The 14,309-nt window shown below is 48.7% G+C and overlaps 1 protein-coding gene across 2 annotated transcripts in view; it reads right to left on the reverse strand.

Moving 5' to 3' along the window:
• psd2 (pleckstrin and Sec7 domain containing 2) overlaps positions 1 to 4,407 on the reverse strand; it is a 301,948-nt gene extending 297,541 nt beyond the window's left edge. Inside the window, exons 1-2 of one of the 2 annotated variants that reach the window (XM_085995220.1) lie at positions 3,687 to 4,407; positions 728 to 1,421 (exon numbers count right to left, since the gene is read on the reverse strand). The gene's annotated coding sequence lies outside the window, so the exon portion shown is untranslated. The remainder of the gene's footprint in view (positions 1 to 727; positions 1,422 to 3,686) is intronic. The other variant, XM_085995221.1, reaches the window with a different exon arrangement.
• Positions 4,408 to 14,309: the final 9,902 nt, after the last annotated feature.

Below are 14,309 nucleotides of genomic sequence, written 5' to 3' on the forward strand. Positions count from 1 at the left end.
ATGTGTACAGAGTGGTGCAGGGGTGTTGGACACCTCCATGCTTGGACGCGTGTGAAAATCTGTAATTTATCCTATGTATGCTTATGTACACTACATTTTCGCGGAATGGGAAGTGCATGTGTGGTGGGTATATTAGATAGGTAATTGCAGGGGAAGGTTGACTATGGAGGGTCATAAAAATTTTGCTCACCTTGTAAGAATGATACTTCAAGCAAGTTTTAGTATCTCAGCGGGGAGTGTAAGATTCGCAAAATTCCCACATTTCCCCCAAGGTTATTAATAATAAAAGCGACCCTGCATGGACATTTTAAAAGGGGTACCCAAAGATGGCGTCTGCACCTCGTGACCAAAAGCCTGCAAGATTTTAAAAGCTTGGACTCTGTGGCAGCACAAGCAGCTTTTTGGGGAAATCGAAACCTAAAATGCAGTTTCTGTGAAAAGGACTTTGTATTTTGGAAAGCAGACACAGGACTTTGAATATGCATTAAGCCAAATCGTAGACAGAAAAACCAGTTAGGCCTATACTTGAGGCCATCAAGTTGTCTGCATAAATAATCGGAAACAGCTTAAGGAAGCCATCGAGGCTGGACAGGCCGATTAAAATGCATTAATAACAATACAGCTCGGACATCAGGCCATTAGGTGCGATAAACGGCCATCTAAAAAGTTAGTTTAGATTGCTACATTCATTTAAACCAGCCTGCCAAAATTGGAACAATGAACTAACCTGATTTGGCGTGCAGATAAGGGGCTATCGAAAGGAGTATAACTGCAGGCCCCGGGGTAGCAATCTCTCTCTTGCTCTTGTCCCTACTCTCGTGGCTCCGGCCTCTTGGGCTGCCGCTCGTACTCGTGCCCTGGCCTCGTGGCGGGTTCTCTCCTCGCTCCCCGTAGCAGAATTTCAGTAACTAAGGACACCATACCAATTGCAGGGGAGGGGAACAAGACCCAAGTCCATAGCCATCCAGGACGCCCAGGCCGCAAAAAGGGGCACGACGAAAGTGAGTAGGCAGTTCAGGACTTGTATAGTAACCGAACGAGACGAGACGAAAGGAGACGAAGAAGGCGGTAACAACTCGATAAGAGCAGAGCAGAGCAGGGCAGCGAAAAACATATTGATGAGGCCAAGCGTCTAGTTATAAGCTGGCGCTTGGTGAGACGAACATTCCTTGTTGAACACTGCGAAAACGCAGGTGGCCATGCCACGACAAATATACTGGCGTTCTTAAGCTTGGGTAGGAAAATCTAGACAGTTAAGACTGCCAACTGCCCTATAGGCACAACGTTGCCGACGACGGCCGCCCGAAGGAGAAGAAGAGGAGAACCCATCGTGACGAGACGACGACGGCAGCGATGGGGAAGATGTGTCGCAGCAGCAGACCCAGCACCGCGCCCCTGAAGACCATGTGGTGACGGGGTACCTAGAGGGACCAAAGACCAAACCTCAAAACCTGCATTCGTCAAACAGTTGGCTTTTATTTTGGATTGGTGAGCATGAATTCTGGCCCCTCATAGCTTAATCTAGTTAGGTATAGGGGGTGGGATAAGGATAAGGGGATTGTTAATATAGTTTGTTTTCCCTCGATGTGCCGTGTGTTCCCCATTCCCTGTATAAGAATATAGTTATTTTGTACTTGCCTGTAATTTTATACTAGTAACTTCTCGTAAGACTGTGTTTATTTCTGTTTTAATAAAATCTTGGTTTTCTTACATCCAAACCACCTGTCTACTCGAGTCTTTCTGTATCGCCGCCTGTACCTAAGTCTGGTGTCTAGAACCCAGGGGCGTGGGAGCGATTCGAACCGCTCACAGACAGTCAGCGGCATAACTGACTGGGCGCACGCGCCACAACCACCACCCCCTACAGTCTCCACAAGGATTGTGCAGTGGTCACTGCTACCAGTGCTGTCATGGACAGATGCATATGCGACAGGTAGATTAGCGAGTACGAGTTCAAGTAGGTTTTTCCCTTGTCTTGGTTTTCTCACCACCTGCCGCAGGCCCAATCTGGCAGTTATGTCCTTCAGGACTCGGCCTGCTCCGTCAGTGATGGTGCTACTGAGCTATTGTTGGTGATGGACTTTGAAGTCCCCCACCCAGAGTACATTCTGTGCACTTGCTATGCTTAGTGCTTCTTCCAAGTGGTGTTAAATCTGGAGGAGTACTGATTCTTCAAATGAGGGAGGGCGGTAGATGGTAATCAGCAAGAGGTTTCCTTGCCAATGCTTGACCTGAAGCCATGAGACTTCATGTGGTCCGGAGTCAATGTTGAGGACTCCCAGGTCCACTTCCTCCCAACTGTATACCACTGTGCTGCCACCTCTGGTGGGTCTGTCCTTCCAGTGGGACAGGACATACCCAGGGATGGTGATGGAGGAGTCTGGGACATTGGCTGAAAGGTATGATTCTGTGAGTTTGACTATGTCAGGCTGTTGCTTGACGAGTCTGTGGGACAGCTATCCCAATTTTGGCAGAAGTCCCCAGATGTTAGTGAGGAGGACTTAGCAGGGTCGACTGGGCTGGGTGTTCCGGGTAGTCTGTCTGGTTTTATTCTTATTATTGTCTCTCGTAGCAGTTTCTTGCAACTGAGTAGCTTGCTAGGCCATTTCAGAGGGCAGTTAAGAGTCAACCACATTGCTGTGGGTCTGGAGTCACAAAAAGGTCAGGCCAGGTCAGGTAAGGACAGCAGATTTAATTCCCTAAAGGATATTAGTGAACCAGTGGGTTTTTACAACAATCCGATAGTTTCATGCCCATCATTACTAATACTAGCATTTTTATTCCAGATTTATTTCCAGTATGCTGAGTATTTCCAGCATTTTCTGTTTTTATTTCAGATTTCAGTGTCAGCTATGGCTCAGTTGGTAGCACTCTCGCCTCTGCGTCAGAAGGTTGTGAATTCAAGTCCCACTCCTGAGACTTGAGCACAAAAATCTAGGCTGACACTCCAGTGCAGTGCTGAGGGAGTGCTGCGCCGTCTTTTGGATGAGATGTTAAATCGAGGCCCCGTCTGCTCTCTCAGGTGGACGTAAAAGATCCCATGGCACTATTTTGAAGAAGAACAGGGGAGTTATCCTTGCTGTCCTGGCCAATATTTAATCACTCAACCAACATCACTAAAATAAATTATCTGGTCATTATCACTTTGCTGTTTGTGGAAACTTGCTGTGTGCAAATCAGCTGCCGCGTTTCCTACATTACAACAGTGACTACACTTCAAAAAGTACTTCATTGGCTGTAAAGCGCTTTGGGGCGTCCGGTGGTCGTGAAATGCGCTATATAAATGCAAGTCTTTCGAGCATCCGCAGTATTTTGCTTTTGAAGAAAAAATAGGGTACTCCCCCCATGAAACACGAGTGTTATTATAAACGAAGCGGATCTTACAAACGGCATTGCATATTCTGTTATCACGCTGTGTTCATCACTTTAAGTGGGTTTCCATTTGCCGCCGGCTGGCTGGTACAATCTTGTCCCATTTCACACACTGCTAGGGGGGTGGGGAGGGGCGTTGGCGGGCCGCCGCCGCCACCCTGAGTGCAGGCCGGACATCCTCTCCCCCTGCCCCTGGGGCCAGGACACCGTCACCGCACTCGGATAGAGAGTATCAGGGGAACCAGGTGGTGGGGTGGGGTGGGGATTACTCTGCCGTCTCCTCCATTGATTTGCGCGATTTTAATTTTCTTTACCGTCGCTCGACAAGAAATAAGCGAAGACCTGCAGCTCCAGCCTGTCCTTGGTTTCATTTCCATGGCAACCGCTGAGGTCCCGGGAGGCAGCGAGTCTGCCCGCCGCAGCTCTCAGTCACCCTCCATTTTGTTGGGCGCCCTCCGTTTACGTTGTTATTTTAAATTACAGGCGGCAGTACTGATAGCAGCACATCATCATCATTATTATTATTATGATGATTTTACTTTTTTTAAACATCCACCAGGGACTGTGGGGGAACGCATGCGCAGTGGCTCCCCAGCGAGGAAAGGGGGCGTCACTGGCGCCGGAGATCAAAGCCGTTCACTGCCATTAGCGGCAGCGTTGTTGGTTTGTGGGTCACTGAGGCCGAGTCAGCAGTTAGCCGGGGAGGGGGTTGTGTGTCCGATGTATATACTCTTCTCTGCACCATCACTGATTACAGTCAGTGCTGCCGGCCTTGTGTGCCATGGGGCAGAGGGAGGGGGGAGACTGCGCGGCCTCGTCTGCCCTCCCGTGCAAGTCGCCTCCCTTCCTTGTACTGCAGGGTCTATGTCGGTGTCAAGTCAGCCCATTCAAATTCCCCACGTCCCCGGGGGGCAGGCTCCCCCGCTCCATCTGTCACCGCAGCTCCCCGCGGTGCAGCAACACTGAATCCGCTGATTTAACTGCAGATAAGTCACCTCGGCGTCTTTGCAGGCTATGGTAACACGTTGTACCACGTCTATCGTACCAAGTCATATTTGGTTTCGAATGAGGATTCATATTTTTGGTTTCAACCCACAATTCTTTCCAGTGTTTGTTTGGGGAGGGAGGAAGAGGCTGAATATTTGCATTCGACCTCGGCAATACCAAAGGCATCGAGCAGAGAAGCGACTATATTGTAGTCTTCTGTGTCTTGCATACTTTTATACACTTATATTGTATTACATTAAAACAATTGGCAGATCCAATCCACGTGTATAATAGAACTGAACGCCGGCCAATGTCTTATGTGCAAATGCGGACTGGCTCGCTGGGAGTGAGTGGGTCAGGCACATTGGCAGGTCACTTGTCCATGTTTGCTTTACAGCAGACTCGAATTTAGTGTAGCTGCCAGGTGCAGGGCAATGTTATAAATGAGGCAGTCTCCAGGAGGCTATCCGAGACGTTTTTGTTTGCATTGTACTAAAGCCTGCCTTATATATATATTTTTTAAACATTTAAAATTAAAAGGTGTTTCTGCCAGTTGCCAATAATTGCCTGAGAGAAGATGATGGGGAAGCCAGCAGTTTGGTATGTTGTGCCGTATGTGCATAACTGAGCATGCGTGCATGAAGTTTCACTACCTCCCCCTCGTAGCAACGCAGGGGGCAATGTAACTGCAGCTCCTTTGCTCGTATCACGGTTCAGACGCTCTAGATAATTGCCTAGAAACTGCAGCCTAACCTCAGGGGGCCGTGGCAGTTTGTGCAGACAAAGAGACAGAGAAAGAAATTGACGATGCAGGACAAAAGCAGAAAGATAGAGGAAGTTGGTAAAGGTGTGGCTCAAACTCAAAGTGTATCACATGAGAGTGGATAAAATGCCTTGCACCGAAAGAACTGTATTAATCAAACTCTGGGGGCCTAGAAATTCGATTGTGCCTGAAACGGGCGCATAGGGGGCTGCACACGCCTGCTGGAACACATTGGGCCAGAATTTGCGGTGGGTATGACGCCGTACTCAGACTATGTTGTCATACCGCCTTTGAAATGGACCGCTAGTTCAGGATTTCATGCGCTAAATCCCGAACTTGCGGTCCATTTCAAAGGCGGTACGACGACGTACTCAGAGTACGTGTTGACAGATCATCCACGGCCAAAGAAAAACCAATTGCTGGCGCAGAGTTGGGCTATTTGCCCATCAACTCCCCAGCAATTACGTATGAAAATATTAGGGTTGATGCAAACGGCCTACCTCAGGCATGTTTTCACCATTTTCATCTCAGAAATCGGATTGTTTAATTGTATCAAATGAGTTTTTCTTGTTTCTGCAAAGATTGGAGTTTTAATGATGTCAATGATTATTATCAGCAAAATTACATTTTTACTAACAGAACTAAGATGTAATGAGGTTGGTGGAATGAAGCTAATTAGGAATTAAATTCCAATCCTGTAAAGTAATTGTAATTAAAGCTGATTACGAGATTCCCTTCTGAAATGATGTAAAATCTAATTCTGTTTCCAGATTGGAGGACCAGGCCCACGTGCTCGCAGGTATGCTTCCGCACAGGCTGCGCCCCTGGGATCCGTGGGCCACTATGCTGCCTTCTAGTACGCAGCATCAGAGAGAACGTTTATGAAGGAGGGCCCCCATCAGGTAGGATTGTATTCTTTTCTCAGGTCCACGGCGTACGCCGGAACTCCGCCGCGGACCACAATTTTTCCACCATTTAATTGGTGCTGCCCTATTATTCATCGGCTGCACACTTGTTGGTGGGGGGCGGTGTGAAATTGGGCTTCACTAATGCCACTGAAAAGCCAGCCAGTGCCTCTTAAAGAGGAGGTGCACTCTGGCTAAAAAAAACAGCAAGGAATGCTTGTGAAAAAATAAATGGCTGCAAGATATGCAGATCGGCCCCCAGGTTCTCTGATGTCACTTTGTAGGCCCTGGTCCAGGCTGTAGACAGAAGGTGGGAGATTTCATTCCCCCGGGGGCAGAAAGTCCTCCAGGCAACACCTATGTAGTCAATGCAAAGAAGTTGCTGAGGAGATTAATGCCAGGAGCTTGGTTCCTAGGACATGGTTGCAATGTAGAAAAAAGTTCAGTGATCTTACCAGAGTTGTTAAGGTAACAACACTCCTCTCTTATCTCTGTTCACACCTCCACCACTTGCAGCCTCACTACTCACAATACTCCCCTTCCCAGTTTCACCCTCCTACAATCACTGCACCACACATTACTCCAGTTCCTTCTCCTCATACTCAAAACACTCTTACCACTATTGCAACCCTCACTTCCCCACACTTCACATCTTACACACAACATACAAATTATTCAACCTGGACAGGCAGATTCCTTAAACATCTCACAAGGATATCACTAGCGCAGTCCCTTCTTGCAGGAGAATGTTGCACACAACTTGCGACAGGAGGCGGCAGCCTAAGGAAGCCAAACACTCGAAGGTATGCAGCGTAGGTTTACCAGAATGGTACCCAGACTCCAGCGGTTAAATTACAAGGAGAGATTACATAAACTAGGCTTGTATTCCCTGGAATATAGAAGGTTAAGGAGTGATTTGATTTAAGTTTTCAAGATATTAAGGGGAACAGATAGTTTCTCTCTATCTAACCTATTTCCACTTGTTGGGAGTCTTGGACTAGAGGGCAGAGTCTAAAAATTAGAGCCAGACTTTTCAGGAGTGAAATTACGAAACACTTCTACACACACAGGGTGGTAGAAATTTGGAACTCTCTTCCGCAAACGGCAATTGATGCTAGATCAATTGATAATTTTAAATCAGAGTGATGGGCCTTCAATAACCACAAAACTAAAAGTTATAGACTTAAACAAGTTGGCTTTTAATCACTAAGATCAGAGCTAACATCTCAACACGCCGACTGGTTCACAGGAACGAGTCATACAGATCCTGGGATCTTTATGTAAGAGAAGTCCGGGGCGGAGCCAAGAGCCAAGACCTGGAACCTCCCAGGTTAGTCGGGAAAGAGGAAGTGAAACTATACACAGTGGGGGAGGGTAATATACATGAGTGCAAAACGAATACAGGATCAAGACAAACAGATTTCATTACATTCACCCCTTCTATAGATTTAGTCCATCGGGGTGATGTTTCTTAAAAGTTGGTATAAGTGAGTCTGTCAGGAGGTTTTGCAGTTCTCAGTGATCGGCGCAAAGCCGGTTGGGGTGCCTCTAGGGGAGTGGATTCTGGTTCCTCTGCTGTCCGGGCCTCCGCAGTGTCTTCCAGGTTATCTGCAATGTCCTCCAGGTTAAAGTTGGGTATTGATACCTCTGGGCGTCCTGTCTCTTTGTAGTGTAGGTCTTCATCAAGTAGCCTCCCATCGTTCTCTCCGCTCCCCGAGGGAGCGAGGTCTTTTATGGAAACAGTGTCCTCTCGCCCGTCAGGTTATTCGATATAGGCGTACTGAGGGTTTGCATGGAGGAGCTGTACCTTTTCCACAAGGGGGTCCGTTTTATGGCCTCTCACGTGCTTCCGCAATAGTACTGTCCCCGAAGACGTCAGCCACGCGGGTAGAGATATGCCCGAGGTGGATTTCCGGGGGAAAACGAACCTCTTTTCGTGAGGGGTAGCGTTAGTGGCAGTACATAACAGACCTTATGGAGTGGAGCACGTCTGGGAGGACTGCCTGCCAGTGGGAGGTCAGAAGGCCTTTTGACTTTAAGGCTAACGTGACAGCCTTCCAAACAGTAGCATTCTCCCTTTCCACTTGCCCATTACCCCGGGGGTTGTAGCTAGTGGTTCTGCTCGTGGCTATCCCCTTCGAGAGCAAGAACTGGCGCAGCTCGTCACTCATGAATGACGTCCCCCTATCGCTGTGTATGTAGTTCGGCATGCCAAACATGCAGAATAGATTACAGAGACACTTGATGACCGTGGCACTGGTCATGTCTGGGCAGGGAATGGCGAAGGGGAAGCGGGAATATTCATCAATGATATTGAGGAAGTATACGTTACGGTCGGCAGAGGGAAGGGGTCCCTTGAAGTCCAGACTTAGGCGCTCGAATGGCCTTGTGGCTTTGATAAGGTGTGCACGGTCAGGCCTGTAGAAACGAGGCTTGCATTCCGCACAGATGCGGCAGGCTCTGGTCATTGTCCTGACCTCCTCGATGGAGTGGGGCAGATTGCGGGACTTTATAAAATGGTATAGTCGGGTGACCCCTGGGTGACAGAGGTCGTTGTGGAGACCCTGTAATTTGTCCGTATGAATGCTGGCACGCATTCCCCGCGATAGGGCGTCTGGGGGTTCATTAAGGGCTCCCGGCCTGTACATAATATCATAGTCGAGCGTGGATAGTTCGATCCTCCACCTGAGTATTTTGTCATTCTTGATTTTCCCCCTTTGTTTGTTATTAAACATGAAAGCCACCGACCACTGGTCGGTGAGCAGGGTGAAACGTTTGCCGGCTAGGTAGTGTCTCCAGTGCCGCACTGCCTCCACTATAGCCTGTGCCTCCTTCTCGACAGAAGAGTGCCTGATTTCAGGTCCCTGAAGGGTTCGGGAGAAGAAGGCCACAGGTCTTCCAGCCTGATTGAGGGTCGCAGCTAAGGCAAAGTCTGACGCATCGCTTTCGACTTGAAAGGGAATGCATTCGTCCACTGCACACACTGCAGCCCTTTCAATGTCCTGTTTAATACTGGTGAAAGCCTCCCGAGCTTCAGCTGATAGTGGGAAGGACGTCGATTTAATGAGGGGTCGGGCCTTATCAGAGTAATTGGGCACCCATTGGGCATAATATGAAAAAAATCCCAGGCACCTTTTTAAAGCTTTGGGATTGTGTGGCAGGGGCAGTTCCTTTAGGGGGCGTAATCGGTCAGGGTCCGGTCCAATTACCCCATCTTCCACCACACAGCCGAGGATACAGAGACGGGTTGTGTTGAAGACACATTTGTCTTCGTTGTAGGTTAGATTCAGCTTTAGGGCAGTTTTTTAAAATCTCGCAAGATTTAGATCGTGGTCTTGCTGGTTGTGCCCGCAGATAGTGACATTGTCCAGATAGGGGTAGGTAGCTTGTAGTTTATTCTCGTCAACCATGCGGTCCATCTCACGTTGGAAGACCGAGACCCCATTTGTTACCCCGAAGGGCACTCTGAGAAAATGGTAGAGGCGCCCGTTCGCCTCGAAGGCGGTGTATGGGCGGTCCTCCGTTCTAATGGGGAGCTGGTGATATGCGGATTTGAGGTCGATAGTCAAGAAGACTCGGTATTGCGCAATCTGGTTGACCATTTCTGATATGCGGGGTAAAGGGTAGGCGTCCAGCTGGGTATAAATATTAACAGCCTGGCTGTAGTCAATCACCATCCGTTTCTTTTCGCTATTTTTAACTATGACTACTTGGGCACGCCACGGGCTGGTACTGCATTCAATAATGCCTTCCCGCAGGAGTCTGTCCACTTCCGCCTTGATAAAGTGTCTGCTTTCCAGACTGTACCGTCTACTTTTGGTCGCTATGGGCCTACAGTTCGGAGCGAGATTAGCGAATAAAGAGGGCAGGCTGATTTTTAAGGTTGATAGGCCACAGACTGTGAGTGGCGGCTGGGACCCGCCATATGCTAGCGTGACACTTTCGTGGTGGCACTGGAAGTCCAGGCCCAAGATTACATTAACACAGAGTTCTGGCATCACGAGGAGTTTAAAATCCTTGTAGTCCGTGCCTTTTACAGTCAGTGTTACCACACAGTAGCCCAAAATGTCCGAAGTGTGGGGCTTAGCGGCCATAGCAATTCTGCTCCGTGTAGGGGTTACCGTTAATGAGTGCCGCCGTACCAGGCTAGGGTGGATAAAACTCTCGGTACTCCCACAGTCAATTAAACATTTCGTTAAATTCCCGTTTACCTGTATGTCCATCATGGATTTTGTCAACGGGTGTGGCCTGGATTGATCCACCGTGATTGAAGCCACTGTTGGGCCCTGGGCAGCCGTTGAGTCGGGAAAAGATGGCGGATCCCAAGATGGCGGCCCGCACAGCACGCACGAGGCGGTGACGGAGTTGGAAATCGGATTCCCCCTGCAGACTTTGCTAAAATGCCCCTTTTTCTTACATTTGAAGCATGTAGCGTCCTTCGCTGGGCATCGTTGTCTGGGGTGCTTGGCCTGGCCGCAGAAGTAGCATTTCGGGCCTCAAGACATTGCCGCTGTAGTAGGACTCCTGGGTGAACTTCTGTGTGGGGACTCCGGCGGCGTAGAGCTGGTCTGAGACCTGGATGGGGAAGATGGCTGATTCCAAGATGGTGGCCCCCTCGGCGCGCACGAGGCAGTGAGGGCCACATGGCCGGAAGAATAAGAGTCAGAGTTTCTCTGGGCCACGTCCAGCGATCGCGCAGTGGCCACTGCCTTTTTTAAGTCCAGGACCTCCTTCTCCAGCAGTCTCTGCCGGATATAATTCGATTTGAGGCCCGTGATGAAGGAATCGCGGACCAATTCGTCAGAGTACGCGTTGGCCGTCACGGCCTTGCAGTTACAGTCCCGGACCAGGTCCTTTAGGCCCTGTAAGAAATCGTCCATTGATTCCTCTGGTCGCTGCCTGCGTGTAGCCAGCAGATGTCTGACGTACACTTCGTTTACCGGCCTCTGGTATTGGGCCTTCATGATAGTGATGGCCTCCGTGTAAGAGGTGGCGTCCCGGATGAACGAATAAATCCGATGACTTACGCGAGTAGTCAGTAGACTCAGTTTATCTACCTCGCTAGCGGATGAGGCCCCCGCGAAGAGTTCGAAGCATTTGAGCCAGTGTCCAAATTGATTTGATACTTCAGCAGAATGTGGATCCAAGTCCAGACGCTCTGGTTTTAGGAGTCGATCCATCCTAGTATTCTTTAGTGATTAAAATTGATGGGCCTTCAATAACCACAAAACTAGAAGTTATAGACTTAAACAAGTTGGCTTTTAATCACTAAGATCAGAGCTAACATCTCAACACGCCGACTGGTTCACAGGAACGAGTCATACAGATCCTGGGATCTTTATGTAAGAGAAGTCCGGGGCGGAGCCAAGAGCCAAGACCTGGAACCTCCCAGGTTAGTCGGGAAAGAGGAAGTGAAACTATACACAGTGGGGGAGGGTAATATACATGAGTGCAAAACGAATACAGGATCAAGACAAACAGATTTCATTACACAGAGATTAATAGCTTTCTTTTAACCGAAGGTATTAAGGGATATGGGGCAAAGAAGGGTATATGGAGTTAGGTCGCAGATCAGCCATGATCTCATTGAATGGCAGAACAGGCTCAAGGGGCTAACTACTGCTCCTATGTTTCTACGTTCCTATGTGCCTACACGTCCTGTCCCCTATGGAAGAAAACATGCTGGCCATCACGGGCAGGGGGAAAGTCATGGCTGTAGCAAGTGGCAATGCTGGAGGAGACTTTGTGCAGGGTTTTCTCACACCTCTTTTTCCCTTCTTATTTCTGGCTCACCCCACACACTCTACAGGACAAACTGCAGCTGCTTTTAACAGCTACTCATCTCTCTCTGCTCTTCCTTCACACTAAAAGCTAACCCATGTCCCTCTCTTTCATTTCAGGTGCTAAAAATTTGGGCGTTCCCTCAGCCATGTCAGGAAGAGGCCAGCCTTCCTGAAAATGCAGAGTCATTCAACCTGACCCTAGCAAACACCAGCTCAGAGACTGGCATGATGCATACTTTACAGGGTAGGCTAGAGGAGGGGGTCTTCATACAGTGAATCATCAGCCGCAAGTGTTTAAGAGCTAGGGCAGAGGGATAGGATGCCACAGGGCGAGTTCACATAGTAGCTCTGCTGCAGAGGACTCAGATGCATACTTCGAGGGCCCAGGCTACCGAAGAAGTTTGATGGGCATACAGCAAGAAATGCTAGGTGCACTTGTCAGCCTGCCAGAGACTTTGCGCACAATTTGTCAGAGTATGGAGAAGTTGAGATCCAACTTGTGTCGGAGCTTTACACAGAGCATGGAGATCATTCTGTTCAATATGGATGTCACTAACGCAGGTTGAATAATTTGTTGTGTGTGGGGAAGTGGGGAGAGTAGGAGGTACAGAGTGTTTGAATATGAGGAGAAGGAACTGGAGTAAAGTGTGGTGCAGTGATTGTAGGAGAGTAAAGCTTGGAAAGGGAGTAATGTGAGCTGCCGTGAGAGCTGTCAGCAGAGGCTTCATTATGGGGTGTGCCACAGTCGTGTTCATAGAGATGATCACTCGCTCCATGTTGGAAGATGGCTGCCTTCTTGACTGTGGGGGCAAGTGTTGACAGGGATTTCCAGAGCATCACATAATTCCTGCACTCTGTTCTTATGCAGAGCCATAGGAGCGCTATGGCACAGTCCAAGGAGAGTATCATTGGCTCCATGGGAGACGCATCTACTGTCCTTTCGCAGGATGCCTACTCCCCGCCACACTGTCCACCATTGACCTTGTTAGTGCCACACAGCCAACTGAGGCAGACTGCTCTGGCCCACGCTGAGATGTGGCAGTCCACAGCCGGACCTTCAAAGTCCAGTGCTGTTGGAGGTTACTCAATACAGCCATGTGAAGTGTCCTAAATAAAAGCACAGCAGCCTTCCATCTCCCAAGCTGTAGCCACTGGGGATACACCTCATAGGTGCACTAGGATAAGTAAATGAGCACACAAGACAGGCACAAAGGGTTATTCTTAATTATTCCAGTTAAATATTAGATGCAATTGAATTGAATTGTCACATTACTTTTTTAGGGGAAGCCCGCAAGGCTGGCTTTGGTACCTTGTACTCTGGAGAAGCTTGCAATTGAGGCAAACTTAGTGTTCTCTCATTCTGCTTGGCTCACTCCATTGGAAAAGTAGCGTGGATGTTTCTCCTGGTGTTGAGAACCTTGGTGACCTCCCTAATACAATGGTGAACAGCAAACTGGAGGTACAGCAAGCAATAAGGAAGACAAATGGCATGTTGGCCTTTATTGCAAGGGGGTTGGAGTATAAGAGTAGGGAAGTCTTGCTACAATTGTACAGGGCCTTGGTGAGACCACACCTGGAGTACAGTGCACAGTTTTGGTCTTCTTATCTAAGGAAGGATATACTTGCCTTGGAGACAGTGCACAAAGGTTCACTAGATTGATTCCTGGAATGAGAGGGCTGTCCTGTGATGAGAGATTGTGTAGAATGGGCCTATACACTCTGGAGTTTAGAAGAATGAGAAGTGATCTCATTGAAACATACAAGATTCTGAAGGGGATTGACAGGGTCGATGCTGAGAGGTTGTTTCCCCTGGCTGGAGTGTCTAGAACTAGGGGGCATAGTCTCAGGATGAGGGGTAGGCCATTTAAGATCGAGATGAGGAAGAATTTATTTTGCTCCTCAGTGAAGTTAACTTAGAAGAAGTGCTCCCTGAAGATCTGCTGTGGGTATGGTCTCCTGTGCAAGGCCCTCCTCCTCCATTTTCTCCCAACTGCTGCCGCTCTCTTCTGTCTTGGCTGCTCCCCCTTTCTTCACTCAGAGGGTTGTGAATCTTTGGAATTCTCTACCCCAGAGGGCTGTGAATGCAGAGTCTTTGAGTATATTCAAGGCTGAGATAGTTAGATTTTTGGACTCTGGGGAATCAAGGGAGATGGAGATCGGACAGGAAAGTGGAGTTGACGTCAATGATCAGCCATGATCTTATTGAATGGCGGAGCATGCTCGAGGGACCATATGGCCTACTCCTGCTCTTATTTCTTATGTTACTGATGTCACATGCTGCAGCCTGGAACGATCCTGTGGTATAAAAGCTAAGGGGCATAGTGACCTTGACAGCCACAGACAGTGCCGTCAATGCCTGGTTCAAAGCTCGAGTTGCGGCTGCATTAGTTGATGGCCTCCTTGGTGAAGCGAAGGTGCCTGACACATTGCTCCTCAGTGAAGCTAACTTAGGAAAAGTGCTCCCTGAAGATCTGCTGTAGGTATGGTCTCCTGTTCAGG

The sequence above is a fragment of the Somniosus microcephalus genome, chromosome 8 (assembly GCF_052327205.1).
Source record: "Somniosus microcephalus isolate GS21.2 chromosome 8, FLI_Smic_1.0, whole genome shotgun sequence".
In the NCBI taxonomy this organism is placed as follows: Eukaryota; Metazoa; Chordata; class Chondrichthyes; order Squaliformes; family Somniosidae; genus Somniosus; species Somniosus microcephalus.